General features: G+C 30.2%; 1 pseudogene; it reads left to right on the top strand.

The window, feature by feature from the left end:
* The first annotated feature begins 738 nt into the window (after positions 1 to 738).
* Positions 739 to 2,483, top strand: LOC145036170 (uncharacterized; annotated as a pseudogene).
* Positions 2,484 to 5,498: the final 3,015 nt, after the last annotated feature.

Below are 5,498 nucleotides of genomic sequence, written 5' to 3'. Positions count from 1 at the left end.
AACTCGTTGAAGGTGGGTGGTGGAGGGTATCGGTTATCATGGTGAACGACATACGATAAAAGCCAGGTGGTGGTGGAATTATTATTATCATTTAATATTTACATAAACTATTAACTAATAATAATAATAATAATAATAATAATAATAATAATAATAATAATAATAATAAGTCATCTTACATACACCCAACGGCTTAAAATAAATCGAGTTGGCAAAAGGGATGAAAGGTACAAGGTTGAAACTTTAGAGACCATTATATAACAAAATCTAATATTTTACTCAAGTTTTCATTTTTTTTGAAAACCACAGGGACTGATTGTGAAATTTGTCTTCGAAAATTAACATCTGTGTAATTTAACTACTCAAGGACCAAACATCTAACAAAAGGAAACCATAAGGATTGTCAGTGTAACAAAATGCCAGGTTGGACTAAAGCTATGATTTTAATTATACCAGAGGCCATTCCTGTAATTTACTCTAGAATTACTAAGGCGTTTAATGAATTCAAACTTGTTTTTTATTGAATCCATCCAATGAATTCAAACATGTGTTTTATTGAATCCAACTATTTGAAGCCGATTGTCGTGATGATGTCGACTCCAAAAAACGTCAATTCTTTCATCTACTCACATCTCCCCCAACAAACTCAGAGGTACCTTTAGTTCTCATTCTTCCCCTCTTTCTTTCAAAAATCCTTCATCCTTTTTAGAATTAGCTACCGGAATCTGTCCCTCCAAAACGATGTTAGCAACATTTCATTTAACTTCTTCACCCAGTCATGAAAGGGTTTTTAATCATCCTCGATCTGTGTTTAAGTTGATTACTAACCTTGATGATGCCTTCAACCTGTTTGATGAAATGACACAGAGACAACCTCTGCCCCCAGTAATTCACTTCAATCAGTTGTTGCAAGGTGTTACCAAAATGAAACACTATTCTTGTTCCATAGACTTTTTTAAACAAATGAATGCCCTTCGTGTTCCTATCGATATGTACACTATTAGCATTGCTATCAAGTGTTGCTGCCAAATGTACCATACCAATGAAGGATTTGCAGTCCTTGGCTATGGGTTTAAACGTGCTGTTTTACCTAATGTTTACACATTTAATACACTCTTAAATGGACTCGTCCTAGAAGATAGAGTCCCCAAGGCGGAAATATTATTCAAGAAGCTAATCAAAGAGGAACTTTGTGAACCTAATAAAATTATGTATAACACTATGATTAAAGGGCTTTCTAAATTTGGCAATAATGATAAAGCCATTGCTTTGCTCAAACGAATGGATCAAAAGGGTTGTAACCTGATGTGTTCACATATAGCACCATCATTGATAGTCTTTGCAAGGACAAAAGGGTAGATGATGCTTTAAACATCTTCAAAGAAATGGTCTTCCACAATGGCATTTTACCTGATGTTGTCATTTACAACTCTTTGATTCATGGTCTTTGTAACTTATGTTGTTGGGATGAGGTCGATAAAATGCTCAAAGAAATGGAACAGCAAAGCATCTCCCCAGATGTTCATACTTTTACTATATTAGTCGATGCACATTGCAAGGAAGGTAAAGTGGAAGAAGCAAAAAGTGTTATCAACTTAATGATTCAGAGAGGGAAGGATCCTAATGTAGTGACATACAATTCACTTATTGATGGGTATTGTTTGCGTGGTGAAATGAGGAAAGCAAAGGAGGTTTTTTATTCCATGGGTTTTCGAGGTTTGGTTCCCAATATTGTCACTTATAATAGTTTATTGAATGGGTATTGCAAGAGATTGAAGATGGAAAAGACCATGCATTTGTTTAATGAAATAACTAAAAAAGGTATTAAACCCGATGTGATCACTTACAACACCATGATACATGGATTGTTTCGAGTTGGACGTTGTAAAGATGCAGATTAACTATTTCATGAGATGCGAGCACACAACTTGATTCCAGATGAATTCACTTATGGAATAGTTTTTGAGGGTTTATGCAACAACAATCAAGTGGAAGAAGCACTCTCTTTGTTCCGTGTGATGGGTGACAACAAGCTAAATTCAAATATTATTGTGTACAGTATACTCATTGATGGTTCAAGTAAAATTGGGAAGTTTGATATTGCAAGGAACCTTTTCAGTGACCTAACTGTTAAAGGTTTGCAACCGAATGTTTGGACATACAATGTGATGATAAGTGGTTTTTGTCGGGAAGGTTTAGTGAGTGAAGCAAAAGAGTTGTTTTTTAAGATGGAAAAGATAGGTTGCTCACCAGATGATGTGACTTACCGCGTTCTTCTTCAAGGAATTTTAAAGTATGTTCATCATGATATGGTAGAGATGATTTTATTGGAAATGGAAGGGAAAGGCTTTTCACTTGATGCTTCAACTGTATCAATGTTACTTGATCATATAAAAGCTAGATCTTTAGATGCTTCTTTGCTTAAGCTCATTGGTAAGCTTGTGCCAAAGGAAGAAGTGGACACTCCTTGTTTTACAGTGTAAATGGTTTACAAGTTTGTTATGTTTTAGTTTTCTTTGTTTCCCAATATCCAGAAGACAATAGTTGTGACTCGAAATTCAATGGCACTTCTCCTTTTCTTTTTATTTGCAAAATTGGAAGTTAAACTTTTTCGTTGCGTACAAGATACCATGTTTTATATAGCAATGCATAACAAGTGACACATCAATTTCTTTAATCCTTTGAACTTTTGAGAAAATTTTAGTATGGTCAACTTTTCTTTAAACTCAAGGTATACTTGGTTTAATAAAAGGGTATTTGAATAGTTGATCCAGCATGCTATTGAAGCTTGTATATTTGTAACAAACTAGGTGTAAGACCCATGTATTACATGAGTTAATATATATATATATATATATATATATATATATATATATATATATATATATATATATATATATATATATGTATATATATATATATATAAGAACTTTGGATTTATAAGAAAATAAGAAAAATAATGAATTATTAAAATTGATTTTTTATCTTTTAAATTTAAATAAATAAACAAAATAAACTAATGAGCTTTAATTTGAGAATTTTGAAATAAGAAGATAAATCCATTAATGAAATTGATATTCATTTATTACTAGATTTATTGTAATTATTACATTACAGTATTATGTGGATTTTATGAAAATAGAAAAACCCATAAAATGATATGTGGAAAAAAAAAATAATTCACAACCATAAAATAACATTTGGCAAATTGAATGAGTGTGTGACGAGTGACAAAAAAAACATTCACTTTATTAGAGTAGATGTGAAAGATATAGTATGTTTTGTGGGTTGTAGCAACACCTGAAGCTTTTAGACTACATTGTCTGAGTTTTAGTGTCCCCTTGCAATAAGATATACCATATTGACTAATATTAGATTGTTTTTGGGGAAATGTTTCTGAGCCAAAGTGTAGTTGAATTAAAAGAGTGTTTGGCTTAGCTTTTGTGGGGGCAAAAGAACTTTTTGTAAAAGGACTTTTAACAAAAGTTGTTTTTTAAAATGTGTTTGGAATAGCATTTGAGGGGAAAAAGTCAAAAGTTGTTTTTAAAAAGTGTTTGGTTTAACTTTTACATGTATAATGATTAAAAATGATTGATGAATTGATGAATTGATTATGATAGCGGGGGTTATAAAGATAATTTAATGTTTCAAGTGTTTGAAAAGTTGGAAAAGTCATGTTTATATGACTTTTCAAAATTTATATGACTTTTCAAAAAGACACGATTTCCTCTATTGAAAAATTTGATTACAAAAGTGTTTTTCATTTTACCAAACATTTTTTTGACTTTTAGAAAAAGAGAAAAATGAAAAGTCACTTTAGCAGCTATATCAAACACCCTCTAAGTATCTATTATCAAAATTCTGCAATCAAACTAGATGAGTGGATTTATAAAACAATTCACAAAGATTGGGTAAACTAGTGAATCTCAAAAAAAAAAAAATAAATAAATAAATAACTTTTGAGTAAATAACACAAATGGTCCCTATGGTTTGGGATAACATGCGTGTTTGGTCCTTAACTTATTCTTTTAATTCGAAAAGTCCCTACTATTTGTTTTTGTTACGCGCTTGGTCCCCACTGTTTGTTTTTGTTACATGTTTGGTCTCTGTCTTACCGAAAAAGACTATTATTTAAATATAGAAAAATAGTGGGGTATGTAAGGTAAGGTAAGAAGGTGTGGTTAGGGGTGTGTTTATTTAAATAAATTAAAAAATCAAGAGCAAAATAGTTTTTTTAAATAAGACAGGGACAAAGCACGTAACAAAAGCAAACAGTTCAGACCTTCCGAGTTAAAAAATAAGTCAAGGACTAAACATGTAAATTATTCAAAATCATAGGGACCATTCATGTAATTTACTCAAAACTTTTAAAAGTGATCCGTTTTTGGACTCGTAAGGATGTTCGGGAGCAACTTCCGAGTTGTTGGGGTGTAAGGATTAAAGTTCTTATTTTAAACAAAAAACTATTTATCCAAAAGCTATTTTAAATAGCTTTTAGAAGTTGTTAATTTTTAGTATTTTTGTATTTTGCAACTTTAAAAGCTAACTAACTATTTTTCTCGTAAACTTTTAGATAAAATAAAAAAAAATAATAAATAAATAAATAAATAAAAAAACCCTCTAGTTTCCTCTTTCCAACTTCTAACTAACAGTTAACAACTAATAGCCACCAAGCTACCAACTAGTGTAAGAAATTAGTTTTTGTTTAATAAAGTTAGTGGACACCAGTTCAATGAAAAATAGCTATGAACAATGTTGATTGTGGGTGATGTTAGTTACATTTGATTTGGTTCTATTAAAAAACTTTACTTTAAAAACCAACTACTTTTCTTCTACACTTGTAGACAAATAAAAGCTCCGGCTTTCCACAACTACAATTATAACTATCAGATACCAAGTTACCCATTAGTTTTGTCATACATGTAAGATAATTTGTTTTTGTTTAATAAATTTAGTGAAACCAAATGTGTCAATGAAAAATAACTAAAATAATGTCGATGATTGTGAATGATGTTTGTAAAATTTATTTGGTTATATTAACAAAAATCACTAAAACCCACCAAAAGTTAATTTATATAGAACATATTTACAGATTAAAGAAATTCAAATGAAAAATACTTGGACAGAATGAAATTATTAGTTTCATTAAAATGAAAAAATTGTTCCGTTCTTGCAGAAATACAATTCCTTCCATTTTTTATTTTCATTACTTAGTGATGTTTTCGTTTGATCATAAAATGACATAAAAGAACTACAATATAACACGTTTTCATTTATGCAATTTTTAATAACCCAAAACTATTCAAAGGATTCCACAAGTTCAATCATATTACACCACTACTTTCTAAAAATAACTAGAGAAAAACATTTTTAGTTATAATTTGATTTGGGTCTTAACCAACTTTAATTATGTCTATTTTTTTTATATATAACTGAATAATACAGAGAGTAGATTTAAAAGTATTATAAAACATTGATATGAATTTCCATTCCTACAA

Source organism: Lactuca saligna, chromosome 3, assembly GCF_052625555.1.
Source record: "Lactuca saligna cultivar CGN05327 chromosome 3, ASM5262555v1, whole genome shotgun sequence".
In the NCBI taxonomy this organism is placed as follows: Eukaryota; Viridiplantae; Streptophyta; class Magnoliopsida; order Asterales; family Asteraceae; genus Lactuca; species Lactuca saligna.
The sequence above is the reverse complement of the archived record's forward strand: the minus strand, read 5'-3'. Positions and strand labels throughout refer to the sequence as shown.